Consider the following 21,542-nt stretch of genomic DNA (forward strand, 5'->3'; position numbering starts at 1 on the left):
TAAACCAATGCACAAAAGACTAATTACAGATTATATACAAGAAAAGTAGTCACCATGTAAAATTAACAGGAGTGATGCACTCCAAGGAAAAACTGCAGAAGGAATGTAGACAGTTTTGAAAGAGAAATTGGTTGAATGCAAAAAAATAAAAAATTAAAAATAAAAAAATTAAAAAAAAAAGCTTAACATCAGGATCTAGGCAAACAATGTCAGGGAAATATATTTCCAAAAGAACAAGGTACCTGATAAATGTGAGAGACAAAACATATAAGAAATTGAAAAGAAGTTGAACTACAACTTTGAAAACTGAAATAAACAAGCTCAATGAACAAATTAAGCATAGTGTGAGAGAAGGTCAAGAAAAAATGAAAGAAAATTTATATAAATATATTGAGCATAATAGGAAACATTTTATAGATACATAAGATATGGAAGCAGGAGTGGCCTTAGGTCAACTGGTACCCTAGGCAAAAAGGCTCCACAGCTCCCCCACCACACCACCTGTTGCCCCCATCCTGGTCTTACTACACCAAATAAATATTGGAAAAGCACCCCTGCTACAGCGTCATCCTAGGCGGTCGCCTAGTTGGCCTATGCCTGAGGCCGGCTATGTATGGAAGGAGTAAAGACATACAAATTGATAAACTGTACAGATTCTAAGTTTTATTCTCAGACAAAACAGATTATAGATATATTCATAAAATTTTATGCAAAACAATTTGGCTGCACAAAGGGGATAATAAGTTATCCAAGTGACATTCAAGTAACGTCAGATATTGGAATCAAATTAGATTATATTTAAAAAGAACTATGCAAACTGGATCCAAAAAAAGCACTGGAAGGAGACAGAATTAGTAATAATGACTTGAGAACACTTCAGCAAGAACTTGCAGTACCCTTATATTTATTATATTCTTCAAGATTGGAGACATGCATTTATTAAACCTTTCTGTAAGAGAAAGGGGAGTAGGACAAACTCAGAGTCATATAGACCCTTTAGCCTACTTTCATGTTGTGGGAAGATAATGGAGAAGGCAATATTGGATAAGTTATTGTCAGAACTGGAAAGGTAGGGACTTGAAACCATATATCAGCATGCATATGCTGAAAATAGATCTATTACCACCTGTAACATGATGTTCTATAACAATATAATGACAGCTATGAATGAAAAATTGTGCTTTGATGTAATTTATATAAATTTAACTTCAGCATTTAAAGGGGGTCATATGCAAAACACTGATCAATAAATTAGAACAATTATGTATTGATTTACTCTTGATAAGATGCACAGCTACACAGCTTACAAACTGGACATGGTAAGTATCATACAGCAATTGGACAGGTGAAATTCTTGGTTACAGTCAGGGTGTCCCACAGGGCTCTGTCCTAGGCATTTACTTGTTTAGATTGTATCCTTCAGACCTATCTTTTTCATCTGAGGTGTTCCACAGACTGTATGCAGATGAATTGAATTGGGTAAGCTGATTACAAGTGTTACAGATAGGGCATATCTATAAAAGAACTTTATTAAATTGACCATTTGGGCACAGGAGAATAATATGATGATAAATACATAAACGAGTTAAGCATATGAGATTTGGGAGACATAAACTGAAAGGTGAAGATTTAATATAACACACAGTGATTGAAACTACAGACTTATTTAAGGACCTGGGTATATGGGTAGATCCAGCTTTGAGCTTTTCTAGTCATATCAATTATTTGGTTAATTATAGTTATAGAACTATGGGTTGTATAAAAAATGTATAACTGTATAAAAAGATTTATAAAGTATATAAAGTCAGAAATGATGACGTAATTGTTTGTTAATTACATTAGACCCAGACTTGAATGTAGAATAACAATATGGAAACCTTATAAGAAAACATGCATGAGTAAACTTTAAAGAGCACAGTGGAAATATACCAAGAGTATCCATGGATGTGAAAATTTAAGTTATTATGAAAGACTAAAATATCCAGACTTGTACAGTGTCTCATAGATATTTAAGATGAGATCTTACTCAGGTATATAGGGAATTCAGAGAGAACTTCCTCTGAAAATGTTTGGGGTTTTCAAAACATAGTAGAGAATCATCAGACAATCTGTGTAGAAGATTCTATATTAATGAGAGGTGTAATAATTGGTTCCCCAAGAGAGTAGCTGGTGCATGAAACAGGCTAGTGAATTTCATTACAGCAAGCACTAGTTTAAATATTTTTAAGAACAGCCTGAACACATTATGGGAAACAATGTTTTGGTATATTGGCACGTGAGAAGGGCATTGATGCCTGGGACTGAAATATTTGTATGTATGTAAAGGTGAAACTACTACTCTACACTAAAGCAGAGAAATCAGTACAAACCATGCACAGGAAGATAATAAAGTGAATGAAAAACAAGTAATGAAATTACATCCACTGAGTATGCAATCCACAAAGACATACCAAATAGGTTTGCTAGCTATTTTGTAGCACTCATTCAAAAATACTCTCATATGACACTATTATATACAGGGTCATGATTGGCTCACTGATCTTAACCATAGTATTGTGTGTTTGAGACTCGGATTAAAAGAAAGTCACTTGTGAGTGATTAATGTTTCAACATATACTAGCACAAAGTACTAGAATAGCTATAACTAGCAATGGCTCTGCTAAGCAGCCCACTCTTCATGATCCTAGAATGGATTAGGAATATCTAACTGACAAATTACCTTACATGATATAATACATTTACAGATAGCTATCCCAGCTTTCAAATAGCACACAGTGCACAAACATCGTTGACTAAAGTAGCTGAATACATGGCTAAGAGACAGTTGTGATAAAGGCCTCAACACTGCTGGTCTATTTCTCAGTTTCTCCTTGTTATCTGATGTTGTTCATTTATTTTGTTTCAAAGAGAAGGCAATAACTTGCAGCAATCCTGTACAGTCATATTGTAAAAAACTCCTTTGAAAACATTGGTAGTATAGCAAAATATCATATACCACTGTGTGCATGTAACATTGGAGCTCCACAGGGCCCTGTACTGTGACAACTACACTTTTCAATCTTCAAAAATTAAAGGTGCCTCCACACTATGGGTGTCCAAATCTTCAAGTTCACAGACGTCTCAACACTTACAGCATAAATAAATAAAAAAAAAACTTATGTTCTCAAAAATACAGTCCTTTCTCAATAACCTATTGCCATGGCTACACCAAAGAACTAGGGCTTAATGAAAAAAAGGCAAAACTACTGATGCTTAGGAAAAACTACCAAGACACCAGTGTTGTAGAAAATACTCCTATCCTGACAACACTGAATCACTCAAACAATGGAAATCTCTAGGTGTCACTACAGGTATCAGCCTTTCCCTTGAGAAACATGTGAATAACACAGTAAAGGAAAAAGATATCAACACATAACTCAAAACAGTCTACAGAACTGGCATTTGTGTCCCACATGCAAATAAGCAAAAAATGCTGTGTATGTTCTTATCTTTCAACTGTTTTACAGTACAACAACTGGAAGCACAACATTTATTTTTCAAAATTGCCATCAGCATACAACAGGACATAAAAGTTTGCTGTACATATTCCATCTAGGACCTACTATTGGTAACTACTAAATAACCTGTATTTAATGATTCCCTGAAAATAAAATGATGTATACATATACCTCACATTCACCTATAAATTACTGCATAAAGATCAGTAATACTACACTATGCGACTTACTCTGCTGGTAAAAATACAAATACAGACTTCAGATCAAATAACAAAAATCTACTCCCAAAAACAGAATATTCAACATTATTGGTGACAGAGCACCCAGTAGCTATCATACGCAAGTGCAATGTACTTCCACTGAAAGTTAAATCATCCACAACCAAACTCTATTTAAAAAAAAAGTATGCAATACTACTACAGTATGTCAAATACACTGTAACTTAAATGACATTACTTAGTAATTCCAACATAATTTGAAGACAATTTTTATCATTCCTTAACTCACTGCATTAATTCCAGCTATGTATTGTTCAGGTAGTAGGGAACACCGACAGATGCTTTTACAGTTATAAACTGTCAAGTACATTGTTGGTTAAGTGTAGGGGTCATACTTCTCAACCTCTTAGAACAAAAAATCTGGACAAAGCTGTAAATAATGGGGACTTGAAACTGTAGTTTTATTGGCCATTTTGGGTCATTTCCAGAACTCCTTCATCTTCCTCTCTTAAAACCTTCTTTTGCGCGGTTTTGCGCTGTTTTGTGCATAGCACAACAGCAGGCAGCACCGCCTAATTGGGTTTAAACTATTCCTGGCTCCACAAAGTCTGCTCTTCACTTTTTCCCTTAGAACTGCTCTATCTCTCAATTTAAACACCATATTCTCATTCTAAGGCCCTTCACTGGTCCAATTAAGTAATCCTACAAGTTAGCACTATTAAACCATAAGCACTGCTTACTCTTATACTCTCTATGATTACACTGTCCTCTATTGGTCCATCTTAAAATCAGTTTCCCTATATTACTCTAGCATGTCCAAAGGTCAGTCAATGGTTTCCTCTCCAGTCCAGCTGGTGAATCTGGGAATTTTGAGGCAATGTTACAACTGTCTCATGTACACGGACAACCCTCTCCTCCTCCAAACAGGTTCAAATATATGTGAGAGATGCAACTATTTAGCCAAACTGGAGGCTGAGCTCTCTCATCTCAAAACTGGTGTAACCAGTCAGGAGGAGAAGGTAACCTCACACAACACAATTCCAGTATCACATAGTCCCACCACATCAGCGAACCAAACACATAAATACACAAAAACATACTCGGAGGCTCTAAATAAAAATCTACCTAAGCAACAGAGACCTCCAAAGCAGACATCCAAGCAAACGCTACCTCAAAACAAAACACACACAACACATAACCGACAAAGTCAGTGTGCCAAGCAGCCACAGCCCTTAAGGCTGAATAACACACCTGATACTATTGTATTAGGTGACTCTATTGTCAGACACACTGACGTCCTGCTCACCAGGTTGAATAAAGAGAAGGTCACGGTGAGCTGCCTGTCGGGTGCTAGGATCCGCCACATAACGCAAGCACTCAGGTCACTCCAAAGCAAATACAGATATGACTCAGTCATTGTACATGCTGGTGTGAATGACCTGAGATGTACCTCCCTGGACTACATGAAAAGAGACATAGAGGAGCTCTCTGATCATGTAGCCCAGGCTGGTATGACCCTGACCTTGAGCAGCATCTTACCCTCACCTAGAATGATGCCACAGTACAAAGACAAAATGATCGATTTTAACAATTGGCTAAAATTTTGTTGTCATTCAAAGGGGATCCAGTGTCTGTCAGCCTGGGATGACATGCTCGACAAGCCACGTTGCTTCGCTAGGGACGGCTTGCACCTGTCACCACTGGGCTTTCGGATATTGGCAAAGGCTCTTGCCACCCCCATAGTGCCTTTTTTAGGCAAGGCTCAAAAGTCAAACCCACCCCCATAGACAGCACAAGGAACAAGAAACTAAGGATAATGCTGCTAAACGCCAGAAGTCTTAACCTCAAGATGCATGCACTCAAAGCTCTCCTCAGTATGGAGAACATCGATATCTGTGCAGTGACAGAAACCTGGTTCAAGGTTCCAGAGAGCACCCCAGCACTACCAGGCTATACCTCATATCATGCTTTTCGGCCCCAAAACCTGGACTGAACCACAAAAGGAGGGGGAGTTTCCATATTTATCAAGGATATCCACACCTCCAGGTTAGTGGCATTGCACAAAGTATCGGAGACCATCCATGTGCAACTAACAGTGGGCAAGACTGCTTTTCAGTTTATAGCATCCTACAGACCACCCTCTCAAAGTCAGAAATCCCACTCGGCTTTCCTGAAAACATTGAAGTACATGAAGATCTCTCCAAACACCATTATATTGGGTGACTTCAACTACCCAAACATTGACTGGGAGCACTACTCAAGCCCCAGCACCTTAGCCCAAAGGTTCCTGGAAATTATAAACTCAAATGCTATGGAACAACTAGTCAACACTCCCACAAGAGGGGACAACATACTAGACCTGATCATTACCAACATGGGGACTCTATGCTCCACACCAGAAGTATATCCCTCATTGGTAAGATCAGACCATAAATTAATTTCACTGGATGTCCACATCCCGACCCCACCCCCAGCCCAGAAAACCACAGTGAGAAACTTTTCAAAAGCGAACTTCTCACTTCTCAAAACTGAAGTGAAATCCTTCAAGGCCCCAGGGACAGTGGAAACTATGGCCCAAACTGCAGAATCCTATATAAACACATTCTACGGACATCTCCAGGAATGCATGGATCATGCTATCCCAAACAAAACCAAGACCCAATCATCCAAAGGCAGGCATCCAGTCTGGTGGACCCCTTCCATAAATAAACTGTACAACAGAAGGAGGAAGCTACTACATGATAGAGCAAAATCCCTAATAGGGAAGGCATCTCTAATCAGTACTAGCAAAAAATTACGATCCCTCATAAAATCCTCCAAGGCCAGCTTCGAGAGAAAAATTGCACAGGACAACAACGACAATCATAAGGCTTTTTTCAGTTATGTTAGAAACCTGGGATGAAACTCCCAGACTTGTTCTGAGTTGATTCTAAATGACAAAAAATACACTGAACCCACAGACATCGCCAATATCCTGGCAGACAGGTTCAGTGCAAACTTCTCCACCCCCCCCCCCCCAAAAGAGCAAGTATCTATCCCGGCAGAGGGCTGCCTCCCAAACATCTCTGATGCTCAGGTGAAGGCTGCCCTCTCCAAAGCAAAAAACACTGCTTCCATGGGACCAGATGGCGTCCCAAATTGCGTCCTACATGAACTCCAAGAGGGACTAATCCCTCAAATAAAACAGCTATACAATCTCAGCCTCACTACAGGATATGTGCCCACAGAATGGCATACAGCAACAGTGGTCCCATTCCACAAAGGTGGAGCCTCTATGGACCCTGGAAACTATTGCCCCATAAGCCTGACTAGCTTAGTCTGCAAGGCTATGGAGAGGATCATCATGGAGCACATAAACAAAGACATTGGGGACCTACAGACACTAGATCCTACCCAGTTCGGCTTTGTCAAGGGCAGATCCTGCCTTTTGAACCTGGTTGACTTCTTCAAAACAGTCACCAAAGCCATAGATGAAGGGAAGGTAGTCCACACAGCCTATCTGGACCTTGCGAAGGCATTTGATACAATACCCCACTTGGGCATCATAGATAAGCTATCCAGCTTAAATATAAACCCCTATGTCACAAGATGGGTCGCAAACTGGCTCAAAGACAGAACCCACAGAGTGAGAGTTGCTGGAGCCATGTCAGACTTGAAACTGGTCACAAGTGGCGTCCCACAGGGTTCTGTCCTGGGACCACACTTGTTTGGTATATACTTTTCCGAGGTACAGGCAAACATGGGAGGACTATGGCTCACCAAGTTCGCAGACAACTGCAAACTGGGCGCCATAATCAACTCTCCAGCTGACACAAACATCCTTCAAAAAGGTCTCACAGAGACAGATAACTGGTGCCAGCGCCATGGTTTAAAGCTAAATGCCAAAAAATGTATAGTCATACCCTTTGGCAAAAACAATGTGCCCACAAATTACCACATAGGCGGAAACCCATTAAGTACAGAGAAAGTTATTAGGGACCTGGGGACCCAAGTTTATAGCAATCTCTCCTTTGAAAACCACATTGCCAAAGTGGTTAGAAAGACCTTCTACATAGCCCACCTCATCACGAAGGGTTTCACATCTAGATCAAGAGAGGTAATCGTGCCCCTTTATTTATCCCTCATCAGGCCCATCATAGAATACAATGTCTCTTTTGGGATGTACCTTACCCGACACCTGCAGCAATTAGAAAGACCCCAAAAGTATCTCACCAAGAGGATCAAGGGTCTCAAACAGATGCCATATGCTGCTCGGTTAAAAAAACTCCAGCTCTACTCAGTTGCATACCGCCTACTTCGAGGCGATCTATGCCTGACATACAAAGCTATGTCAAATCCAGAATTAATGGACATGCTCCACCTCAGTAAATCTAAATCCCTTAGAGCCACATGCTTGAGGGACTTGAACCTCAGCACAGAAATAAATAGAACTTGCTGGAGGGACAGGTTCATAACCCAGAGGCTCCCTTCGCTCTGGAATAGAATTCCAGTTCATGTGAGGCAGAGCACCTCACTGAATCTCTTCAAGAAAAATCTCGATAGGTGGATGGGGGATCGTAGGTTTGTCCCAGGGATTACTCCTGTGTCACTATTAGACAGAGGCACAGTAAACTAAACCTTAAAAAGGGCACAGTATACTCAAATCAAGGGGTGGCGTAAGCCATACAGAATTGGGCTAGGCTTATAATTGCCCCAGGGCAGATAGCCTAGTATGAACCTATGAACCTATGAACCTATGACAAAGTCCCAAAAATAGGGACACGTTTTAAGTACTGCTCTTACAAACTTAGAAAGTTGATAGAATAACAGGTTTTGCATTTGCATGAGCCATCCTTTTTAGAATTTTCAGTCCAACAGCTCCTCCTCTTCTACCCATAATATCCTCCTCTAACAACTTCTCCTCAAATTGAGATTGCCCCATGAAAACTACCAGGAATATAACATATCATAATCAGGATGATGAAAAGAAAAGACAGGAGCAGAGATCAGCACTAAAGGATCCCTCTATTAGATGTCTAGACTAGACTGCAAGGCGAACTGAGATCACTCACCAAAAAGGAGACAAATTGGATGGTGCATGGAAAGAGGGATGATTGAGACAGATGGAAGAAGATAGAATAGATATATCATTAAAATAAGTACATAATTCTTGTATCAGAGGTTGTCTTTTCCATTTGGTCTCAACTTGTGGGACAGAGTCTCCAGCCAGTATAACCCCGGGGAGGCCCTAGGGGAGAATATTCCACAAGACAGTGGAACCAAAAATAGCTTTAAATCCAGACTGAACAGCCAGTTTGTAATAGGCCACAAAGATATGAGCATTTGGCCAGGTACTTGCAGCACTAATATTACCAAGCCTGCAAAAAAAAAGGTGGCCAAAATAACCACTGGTCTCATGGAATGACCTCTAGGCTTTACAGGGAAAGTCATTTCTTTCAAGGAGTATGTTAAGGAAATACAACTGGAGAGCCATTTGGCTAAGGTCACTTTGGAAACAGGCTTTGAAAAGGATACAAAAAGTTGGACAGATGATCTGAAACTTTTGTCCTGTCTAAATAAAATCTGAGTTGTCTATGAACATCTAAGAATGATGCAAATATTCTTCCTTGTTACTGAAATTGTGAAAGAATACTGGCAAGTGCACGGCCTGGTTCAAATTAGACTCTGAAGCAACTTTGAGTTGAAAGGTAATGCTGGTACTTAAGGTAAGCCTAACTTTATAAAAAAATCAAATAAGGTGGAAGAGAGGATAATGTTTGAAGTTTGCCACCCTTTTGGTTGAAGTGACAGCCAGCAAAAAGAAAGTTTTCCATGACAACAGCTTTAAGGATACAGTAGCTGAAGGTTAAAATGGAGGTCTAGTAAAAGCTTGAAGCAGCAGAGTGATGGTTTTTGATTTCTAAACTCACCTATACTGGCTCATTAAAGCCTAGTGCTCCTCATCGGGTGTCCCCTCCCTGCTGGCCTATCTCTCTTGTCTTCCAGAAGCTACAAAACAGGCCATTTGTGTCGACACCCAGGAAGCACCCCTAGCTCCTCTTGAGTGATGGTTTTTGATTTCTAAACTCACCTATACTGGCTCATTAAAGCCTAGTGCTCCTCATCGGGTGTACCCTCCCTGCTGGCCTATCTCTCTTGTCTCCCAGAAGCTACAAAACAGGCCATTTGTGTCGGCACCCAGGAAGCACCCCTAGCTCCTCTTGAGTGATGGTTTTTGATTTCTAAACTCACCTATACTGGCTCATTAAAGCCTAGTGCTCCTCATCGGGTGTCCCCTCCCTGCTGGCCTATCTCTCTTGTCTCCCAGAAGCTACAAAACAGGCCATTTGTGTCGGCACCCAGGAAGCACCCCTAGCTCCTCTTGAGTGATGGTTTTTGATTTCTAAACTCACCTATACTGGCTGTATGTCCATCTTGCTTAATTATTTTATGTTTTGTCCTCTGGTGGGCAGCACACACGTGGCACCAGCTTAGGTTGTGTTTGTCCCTTGCTTACCTGCATTATAGTAATCACCTCGTCCGCTTTGTCTATTATTACTACTCCCTCCTGCCTCTGGTTGACCTGAAGTCCCCCTCGTCTGCTAGCCTTACTATTGCTGTGACATTCCACTTGCCTTGCCTTTTCTGTTTCCTCACTGTCTCTCCATTACCTTTCTGGCTATTGCACTCCTTTCTCTATTCCCCCTACCTTATGGTTCACCAAACGACTATATCCTGAATATTTCTACTTACCTACTCTCAAATACTCCTCTCAGTGTCCCTCTGTAAACTGTACATTTTCTTACTTATACCTTGTACCTGTTATACTCTTGCATACTGCCTTCACCTTTCCATCTCTTTACCTAACTCTCCTATACTCACTGATTAAACTACGTAGTATATGAAACTCGTAGTGTTTCAGCTTCCCTGCTTAGCTGATTGATTACGCTCTCTTCTCTAACTGTTTCCCTGTACTCTTGCCTCCCGCCCCTATCCTAAGCCCTTCATGCTTAGTGGTTCTCCCTTCTGACTCCCCTCCCCCCTACCCCCTTGAACCTTATATGTAGTGGCTCCCTCCCTGAGGCGCCATCTTTAAACTCCGTTTGGCTTACTGCAGGTTCCCCCTGGTCGACCATGTGGTGTGCTGCCTGTAAGTACATATTTCAACTCAGCGTTTGAAGCATTTTTCTCTATAACATAACCTGTACATAGTGTTTTATCATGCAGTCGCTGAAGTCCTGACAAATTACGTACTGTAAACGCTATTTTTTATGACAGTTTGTATTTGATTTAACCACTGCATGTAGTCGCTAGTGGTTCTAAAGCAATAGCTACCGCATTTAGAGGTTCCTAATGCCAGAATTTGTTTGTGTTGTTCTGCAGTAATCTACCTTTGATTTTAGCAACTGTCTTCAGTCGCTAAGAGGTCTTGCACCACGAGTCCTGTATGTATGGTTCTATGGTAATTTACCTTTGCTTGGGCTACTGCACTTAGTCGCCAGATATTTTCAAAGCGAAATGTTTATAAGAGCTGTTCTGTTTAACTTTTGCCTTTGATTTTGGCTACTGCATTCAGTCGCTAAGAGGCCTTACACCTTGTGTACTGTTAACAATGTTTAGTTGTACCTTTCCTTGATTTCATTCTGCTATTAGTCGCTACGAGGCCTATAAGCATGAAATAAGTATACAGTTGTTTTATTGTTGCTTGCTTTTGATTTGCCAACTGCACGTAGTCGCTAAGAGGTTGTTTCTTATCTTAAAAGTAGGAATACTATAAACGCTGCTCGCCTCTAGTTATACCTAGCACAGGGTGGACAGCATTATCTCCTAATACATTTCTTTACAGCGTTAAATCCTATTACATTTTTTTTTTACTGTTTAGAAATACACTGCACTGACTCTAAAACCTTGTATGTATATATATCTACTTTATACTTGTAAAGTGAATGAACATGTGCTAATGCATTATAACTGCTGCTGCTAGTAATGACTATTACTTTGGAATACCTGTTACTGTGACTTGGAAATATTTTTTTTCTCTCTCTTACACCTATACTCTTCTTACTTTGGTACCTCTCTACCCACTCTATTGCTAACCACCTCTGTTCTTTCTGTTACCTTTTGTTTCCTAACCCTCCTTTTCTTTTTTTTTGTATTGCAGCATTAAAGCCTAGTGCTCCTCATGGGGTGTCCCCTCCCTGCTGGCCTATCTCTCTTGTCTCCCAGAAGCTACAAAACAGGCCATTTGTGTCGGCACCCAGGAAGCACCCCTAGCTCCTCTTGAGTGATGGTTTTTGATTTCTAAACTCACCTATACTGGCTGTATGTCCATCTTGCTTAATTATTTTATGTTTTGTCCTCTGGTGGGCAGCACACACGTGGCACCAGCTTAGGTTGTGTTTGTCCCTTGCTTACCTGCATTATAGTAATCACCTCGTCCGCTTTGTCTATTATTACTACTCCCTCCTGCCTCTGGTTGACCTGAAGTCCCCCTCGTCTGCTAGCCTTACTATTGCTGTGACGTTCCACTTGCCTTGCCTTTTCTGTTTCCTCACTGTCTCTCCATTACCTTTCTGGCTATTGCACTCCTTTCTCTATTCCCCCTACCTTATGGTTCACCAAACGACTATATCCTGAATATTTCTACTTACCTACTCTCAAATACCCCTCTGTGTCCCTCTGTAAACTGTACATTTTCTTACTTATACCTTGTACCTGTTATATTCTTGCATACTGCCTTCACCTTTCCATCTCTCTTTACCTAACTCTCCTATACTCACTGATTAAACTACGCCTTATACCTCACATACCCCACCCACTCTATATTTACACCTATCCCAGACTCCTACCTCATCTGTAACTCCCTCCCAACTCTACCCTCCTTAATTATCTCTCCTACCCACCCAAAGCTAAGTACATACTCTGACTCTTCCATCTAGCTTCTCTTACTTATTCTACAATCTTAGCCTAGGCCCCTTCGTCTATTCCTTTCACTCTCATCTCAACATGTCCACTAAAGCTTATAAACCTCCACCCAAGACCTCTGTAACAGAAACTACTCTGTTAAAACTAACACTTATGCTCATTATTTCTCTTGCTCTCACACTACCCTACTTCCTGACCTGTTATGAATTAAATCCTAGCTACCACTTTAACTACTCTCCCAAACATACTGCCTCTGATTTTGAAAGCCTATACTTCACTCATTTAAACATTACATCTACCTCTAGCTATCTCCTAGCCAGATATCATAGGCTGTCTCACATTAAAATTCAAAATCTCTGGTTTAGGAAACTAAAATACTTACTAAACTGTCCTAACAAAGCTTACCTGGAATTTAACCACTCTGCCTTGGCAGACGGGGACATCCACCCCAACCCAGGGCCCTTAACTACTTCATCTGACACCATACCTGCTTCACTAAACTCATCCCTTCAACTACAAACCTCCAATGCAAATACTCTACTCATAGGGCACCTTAATATCCGTAGTGTCAATAACAAAATCACCCATCTCCACTCCCTTCTTGAATACCACTCCTTTGATATTCTCTGTTTGACTGAAACCTGGTTAAAACCCTACACTCAAGATAATGAAATCATTCCTCCAGGTTACAATATCTTGAGACTCGACCGCAAAACCAAAAAAGGCGGGGGAGTGGCACTACTATTTAAAACTGAACTAAATTTAACATTAGTACCCTATGATAACCTGGACATTACCAATACTGAACTTCTTATCTCAAAGCTACAACTGAACCCTAAAAAAGCAATCTATATTATCTGTATATATCTACCTCCTGGAAATAACTCTACCTCCATAGAAAATATCCTCAGTTGCATCACTTCCACCTACCCACAAGAAACTATAATACTTGGAGACCTCAACCTTGACTGGTCCTCAATAAACACTAATAACCCAACTTCTCATATTAATCTCCATGGCTTTACTCAGATAATAAACACCTCCACTAGGATCAACAAACCTAACAACAAAGAAAGTATTCTAGATTGGATTCTCATTAACAAACCTCAACTAAACTATCAGTCCGGAACGCTACCTGATGACTTTAGTGACCACAATCTAACCTATATTATAAGACAAAAAAATGCCTCTAACAATTCTCCTATGTATAAGACCCTACGTGATCTCAAATGCTTCAACCCTATTCAATTTAAAACTGAACTAAGTGCCTGCAACTGGAACACACTTAAGACACTTCCTCTTGAAGAAGCTGTTCTATACTTTAACACCACATTCCTAACAATTCTAGATAATCACGCACCAAAACGTTCCATCCGAATTAAATCTAAACCTGCCCCCTGGCTATCTAAAGATACAAGACAAAAAATGTTACTTAGGAACAAATCTTGGAAAAAATGGCGAACCAGCAAATCTCCCATAGACCAACAGACCTTTAGGCACCTAAGAAACAGTACCAAAAGAGCTATCTTCTCTGATAAAAAGAATTATTATAGTAATCTCCAGCAAGCAAAACACAATAACCCTCAAAAATTCTGGTCAACCCTAAACAGACTCCTTCACCCTGGACAGACTACCACCCCGTCCCCTTCCGGGTCTGAAAAGAATTCCTCCCTTGATACTGCCAATACTTTCAACTCTTTCTTTATTGATACTATTAATTCCTTAGCCTCCCATCTCTAGTGACAACACTAGTATCCCTGACCTTACATCCCTCAAACTACCAACCTTTAGGCTTCAACCCATCTCCACCACCTTTATACAGAAATGTATCCACAAACTCAAACCATGTACCCCCTCGGCAGACCATCTTCCATCTGAATTCCTTCAAAAAGCAGCCTCTGAAATAGCCTATCCCATATCCATCCTTATTAATAGAACTGTAAATGAAGCAACCATACCTGACATATGGAAAATCTCTCACATCATACCCTTACATAAAGGAGGTAACTCCTATGAATATTCTAATTATAGGCCCATAGCTCTCTTGTCCCCACTTGCAAAAATCATGGAAAAATGTGTGCACCATCAGTTAATGAACCACTTAATAACAAATAACATTCTCTCTAGCTGTCAACATGGCTTTAGGCCTTTTCATAGCACAACTACCGCTTTCCTCTCCTTTACAGACTTTATTAACAAGAATCGCAATAATAACATCCTGTCTTCAGCTCTTTTTATTGACCTGTCCAAAGCCTTTGACATGGTCAACCACTCTCTCCTCTTAAATATTCTCGAATCTCTATCCTTAGAATCTAAGGTTGTCCACTGGTTTAGATCCTATCTCACTAACAGGAAACAGGCCGTCCTCTGGGATAACAAACTCTCATCTCTTCTCCCAATTTCCCTCGGGGTACCCCAAGGCTCTATTCTCGGACCCCTTCTTTTCTCCCTCTTTATAAATGACTTACAAGTAGCTATTCCCCAAGCTACATGCATACAATATGCTGATGACTCCACACTAATTTGCTCTGCTAAATCCATTTCTGAACTTCAAACTAATACTCAAACTGTATTTTCCAAAGTTGAAACTTGGTTCTTAAAATGTTGCCTCCTCCTAAACGCAAAAAAAACCAAACTCTTACTTTTTAGGCCTACTACCAGATCCCCTACATTAGATTTCACTATCTTATCTAATAATGGAACCCTTATATCTCCTGACTCTACTACTAAACTGCTAGGAGTCACGATCGACAACAATCTTTCCTTTGACTGTCATCTCAACAATACCATTAAATCTGTAAACAGGAAACTTGGCGCTCTCTATAGAATTAAAACTTTCTTAACCTCCCCAGCCAAAGTTACTCTTGCTCACTCTCACCTTATTTCCACTCTTCTCTATGCCTCACCAATCTATACTAACCTCAAGAAAAACAATCTCTCCAAACTATCTACCACTTACAATAATATAGCTAGATTTGTTACTGGTAAGCCTTTCAGAACTCACCACTGTCTGAATCTGCAGCAACTTAACTGGCTTGAACTGACAAACATGCTGCTTCTTTCCCAACTCACGTTTGTCCAAAGAGCTTTCTACCAACCTCATAACACACCTGTACTTTCTAACCTCTTAACCCCTTATTCTAATCTGAACTCACTCCGCTCATCAAATAAACTGCTAGTCACCTTAACCAAATCTAATAACCTAGCTGGTGATTCCCTCTTCTCAAATTCCATTGGTAAACACTGGAATCAACTTCCTACCAAACTTACTTCCATGGCATCTACCGTTCTGTTTAAACAAAAACTTAGAATCTACCTTAAAAGCCACTGGATGTTCCCCTGCTCTAATCCTGATTGAAAGTTAATTTCCTTAGTTAACCCTCTTTTTTTCTCTCCCTATTCTTTTGTGCCTCCTGCTTTCTCCCTTAGTTCTCTTCCTCTACCATTTATGGACCTCTCCCCTATATCTTTCTTCTATATGGCTATGACTCTATTCCAGAAACTATATATATTTTATAAATCTGCTCTCTCTATCTATCGTTGTTTCCTTTTCCTTGGTCTTGCACTTTTCTCTTCTTGGTTTTAAAAGTTGTAATAAGCCTTAACATGTTGCTATTTACATTGTCTAGGAATTTAAAGTCCTATTCTTTTGGTAATTATGTTCATTGTCAACGTCCTACCAGAGTGTAATCTGTTATTTTTTTGCTCATGTTATACCTCTTTTGTCTATATGTGGAGCTTTTCTCCCCGGGCCTCTGCTGAAAATGGAAATATATCCAGTTAGACTAGCCCGGTTAACAAATGTAAAATAAAATAAATAAAATAAATAAATAAAAGGTCCCAAGCAGGCAATGGATCCTGAGGAGGTGGACATAACAAAACAGTACCCATCAAGAAAGTCTTAAAAAGCTTAACAGATGTCACAGGAGTATTATCTCTGCCAACTGGCTGTGCTCAACATGAACCCTGGCTGTGTTCTACATGAACTACAAAGCGAACTGGCACCACATCTGTGTGCCCTGTTCAGTCACAACCTCACCTCAGGCTTTGTCCCTATGGAATGGCACACTGCTACAGTCATCCATCTCCATAAAGGGAGTGAGTACAGACCCTGGGAATTTTCGCTCCATTAGCCTGATGAGTCTGATATGTAAAGCTATGGAGCGCATCATCATGGACCTGATTAACAAAGATATAGGAAATCTCCAAACACTTGACCACACACCATCTGGCTTTGTGAAAGGGAGATCATGCCTGCTCAACCTGGTTGACTTCTTTGAGTCAGTCACCAGGGCTGTGGATGAAGGTAGGACAGTGCATACAGCCTACCTCGATCTGGCCAAGTCCTTTGATACCATTCCTCACTTGGGAATTATTGATAAACTCACCAAACTAGGCATCAACCCATACAACACTAGGTGGGTTGCAAATTAGCTTACAGATAGACACACAGTGTGAAAGCAGTGGACTCCAAGTCAGACTGCTGACCAGTCACGAGTGGAGTCCCATAGGGATCGGTCCTGGGTCCTCTCCTGTTCGGCATCTACTTCTCAGAAGTCTAGGCCAACACAAAGGGACCCTGGTTGACCAAGTTCACAGATGGCTGCAAGCTGGGAACCATTATTAACTCTTCAAGTGATGCAGACATCCTACAGAAAGGCTCCACTGAGACCAATGACTGGTGTTGAAACCATGGCCTTAAGCTTAACACCAAAAAATATGTCATCATCCCCTTTGGTAAAAACTGAATTTCCACTAATTACCACATCAATGGGAGTCCACTGAATACCGAAGGCATTATAAGAGATCTGGGGATGCAGGTTGACAGCAACCGCTCCTTCGACCACCACATTGCCACTGTGGTCAGAAAGTCCTTCTATGTGGCACATCTCATTACCAAGGGTTTTGCATCCAGGAAGAAAGAGGTCATCATCTCTCTTTACTCTTCCCTCATTAGACCAATCATTGAGTATAATGCCCCATTTGGCATGCACCTCACTAGACACCTGCAACAGCTGGAGAGGCCACAGAAGTATCTCACAAAGAGGATCATATGCATTAAACACATGTCCTACACAGACAGACTCAAAAGACTCCAGCTATTCTCTGTCGCATATCACCTACTTAGAGGCAATCTCTGCTTAACTTACAAAGCCATGTCTGACCCAGCTCTATTAGAAATGCTATATCTAAAGAAATTCCAATCCCTCTGCACCACATGCACCAGAAACCTCAACCTCATTACCACAATCAACAGGACATGCTGGAGGGACAGGTTCTTCACCCAGAGACTGCCCATGCTCTTGAATAGACTTCCCATACATGTCAAGCAGAGCACCTTGCTGACCCTCTTCAAGAGAAATTTTGATAAGTAGATGGGTAATAGAAAGTTCACCCCGGGGATCACTCCAGTGGTTCTACTTGATAGACGCACTGGGAACTAACATCCGGCAGCATGATGCCATGGCACTCCTATGGGTTAGGCTTGCAAAGGCTCCAGGGCCATTAGCCTAGTACACACCTATGAACCTACGAAGAAAGCTAGAAGTGGCAGACAGTTGTAGATTAATGGCAGAATACCTAATAGGTCACAAACTGTATATCAGAATGTTGGATTTTCCTGGGATGTGCATTGTGTTCAGAAACCAGTGAATGGTAATCACATATTGCTAAACCCTCATGGCCTCTCAACACAGAAGACAGGACCAAGTCCTCCCTTGCTTGATCAGATAAAATATCACTGATGTGTTGTCAGTCTGGATGGAAATCACACCCTTGGAGAAAATGTCCTGAAGGGCCTATAATGCTAGAAGGACCAACCTCACCTCCAAGATACTGTTGTTTAAATTGGCCTTGTACACTGATCAGGTAGCTAGCACAGTTTTTCCTCAAATTGCACCCCCCAACCCAGAAGTGCAATGTCCATAGTCACCATAACCAAGGGAGGAGGACAAGAAAAAGGATGGAGAATCCAAACACCACCAAACGTGGTGACAAACACTTGTCAGTACCACAGGAAAGAACATAGCTTGAGATAGATATGTCCACTGAATTGCTAGAATTCTCTGCAATACTCTCATGAGCCTCTCTGTAGTGATGAGATGAACTGAGGCAGGCATGTGCCAGAGGAGACAAAGTACTGAAGTGGCAGAAGGTTGATAATGGTAGTTTGGCTGTCTGAGCGACCATATTCAAATGGCAATCAATAATTTCTAGTACTTGAATTGGTCTCAGGTAGGCATTTTCATAATTCACTGTTATGCCCAAGGACAGACACAGCTGGAGAAAGGAATCTTAGGATTTTATTAGGGATGCTTTTGTGGAAGTAGTCAAGAGTGAAACATCCAAGTAGGGGAAGATCTGGAAGCCCTGCAGCCTGCACCAGGCTGCCACTACTGCCATGCATTTGGTGAACTCCTAAGGAGCTGTGAGGAGACCAAAGTGTAGACCCTGAACCTGGTAATGATTGACCCCCAGCCAAAAGTTCAGAAACCTCCTGGAAAGCCTCATTGTCTTTATGTGATGGTAAGCATCCTTGAGATCCACTGAGCACATCCAGTCATTCTTCTTCAGGATAAGCAGAATAGACCCTACTGTGGCTTTGGAGAATTTCGTCTTACAAACTGGTTCAGCTTGCTGAGATCCAAAATGGGTCTGATGTTCTTGTTTTTCTTTAGTACAATAAAGAATTTGGAATAGACCCTAGATCCTCACTGGTCTGATGGAATCAATGGTTTGCTATCATTATGTCGACGTGCATTTGCACGGCTATGAAGTATTCGAACATCAGATGTTCGAATACTTCATATTACGGCAGGTGACATGAGCGAAGGTTTGCATTGCGAATGAACTGTGCATTCGCAATTCTAACTTTCGGTCATGGGAGGGGATCGTGGTACAGTGCGGTTAGGGAAATGCATCCCTTTCCTCACTGTAGTGCGATCTCGGAGTTGGAATATTAAGTTGGGGGGGGTGTGCAGGGGGACACAGCCCCCCTGCATAACTGTGTGTTCGGTTAGGTAGGTAGGTGATTATGGGAAGGGTGGGCATGCTGTGTATCGCCGTAAATGTCGCAAGCGACATTTTCGATAATACACCCTTGTTTTCGAGTTTACTATTATTCGAAAATGTTCATTTTCGATGCATAAATTCGAAAATAAAGACGTTATTTATTTTTACTTTCGAATTTATGATAGTAAACCGAATCAATTATATGACTCAGTCGACAAACAGTTTTTGAACTTACACTGGTGCATACATTCCCTGGCATGGTAATACATCTGAAAGGGATTTTTGCAAGTCTTTCAGAGTAAACAATAAAAATCATACAACCTCTGGACACAACTCTCAACACTCATGCGTTTGAAGTGATGGCCACCAAAGCCTTTGAATGGTGAGCTAAGTGACCCCTGACTACTTCTACAGCTAAGAAAGTCCTATGGAAGCTCTATTTCTGTGGACTGCTTCTGCTTTGTGGATAATGTCTATTATGGTTGTCTCTCTGCCAGAGGAGGATCCTTTACTACGTGTATCCTGAAAAGAGATGCTTTCCACTTGTCAGGTTCCTAGAGAAGGACCAGTGAGGGGTAGAAAAGCAAACTCCAACATCAGACAACATCTTCCCATCCTGCTCTCTCTTACACAGCATCTCTTTGACCTTTGGGCTAAATAAGGAAGAACTACCAAAACAGACATTAACAAAGGACAACTTGAAGCAGAAGTACACAGAACTCCATAAATGCATCCAGGCATGACAGCGCATGGCAATGTCAGTGCCTGCAGCCTGTGATGTCCCAACGGCCGCACTGGACAGCAGTCTCAGAAGACAACTGAGCCTCTAGAGTCTTCTAAGCTACTGGAGGTTACTGAGTCTTAACTTTTGACATTTCAGAAACAAGGTCTCACTGAATCCTAGTCAGATGGGCAATGTAATTCAGTGTAAACAAAGCAAAAGTAGCTAAAGTGAATGCATACTTTCCCAAGAGACCCAATGCCTGAGACTCCCTGTTGGGTGGTTACACCAAAGAACTCTTCTCAGAGATGTCCTTTGTTGTAGAAGCTGCAATCATGATGGCGTCCACAGCCAGACCCTTGTTCTGGTGGGATCTGTCTTTAGGAAGGAGTCACAATTTTATCTGGTTTTCTGGGGATCAGTTTCACCCCATCAAGTTCTCCTCAAGCCCTCAAGACACCAGGATTATAAGGGTGCCTGGAGGGGGTACAATCTAGAACATGGATGGACCCATGTCAAAGACAGTCAAAAGAACTAGCTCCTTTGGGGAAAGAGATTCTGTGGTTCATCCCATATGCTGTTTTAACAACTCAAGCAAATTACCAAAGGAGACATCATCATGGGGGATTTGGGAAAGCCCTCCTCTTCACTGAGGTCAGTGTCATTGGTGAGGGATTCCTCAGGGGAATCTAAGTGCTACCTTTCTAAGTGCTACATTTTGTACTTGCTGTTTCCATGCACCTCCATAAGAGGGGAAGCAGGAGGAGACACTGAAGAAGTGGGGTGCCTAGAATAGACAGGAATCTTGGGATCCAAAGACATTAACTGCCCAGGTGACAACTGATGTAGATCCACAGGTACAGACTGTTTAACAGAGAGAGACAAAGCCGAAGCTCCCCTCTCTGAATGGGAGATGATCGTCCCCAACACTGAAGGCTGAGAACAAAGCTAGACAACTGAACTTAGTGATCCTTGAATCCATGGATCCAAGAGAGACACCATTGCCTGGTGCTGAATCAACTGGCTACAATGTCAAGACTGGAGCTGAGCTGTCAAGAGCCAAAGCACCCAGGAGTAGGGATGACTCCAATACCTGGAAGGTTAATACCCAGCCCTGAATATTAATTTCTGAAACAAACCCAGTTTTAATACAATCAGAGTTGAGCAAGCCAAGGATGGAGTCAGTGCCTG

The 21,542-nt window shown here is 41.3% G+C and overlaps 1 protein-coding gene across 4 annotated transcripts in view; it reads right to left on the reverse strand.

Annotated features, from left to right (window-relative positions):
• BCAS1 (brain enriched myelin associated protein 1) overlaps positions 1–21,542 on the reverse strand; it is a 1,015,193-nt gene that overhangs the window by 108,911 nt on the left and 884,740 nt on the right. The window lies entirely within an intron of this gene.

This window comes from Protopterus annectens, chromosome 12.part0 (genome assembly GCF_019279795.1).
Source record: "Protopterus annectens isolate FY-2018-M chromosome 12.part0, PAN1.0, whole genome shotgun sequence".
Lineage (NCBI taxonomy): Eukaryota > Metazoa > Chordata > Ceratodontiformes > Protopteridae > Protopterus > Protopterus annectens.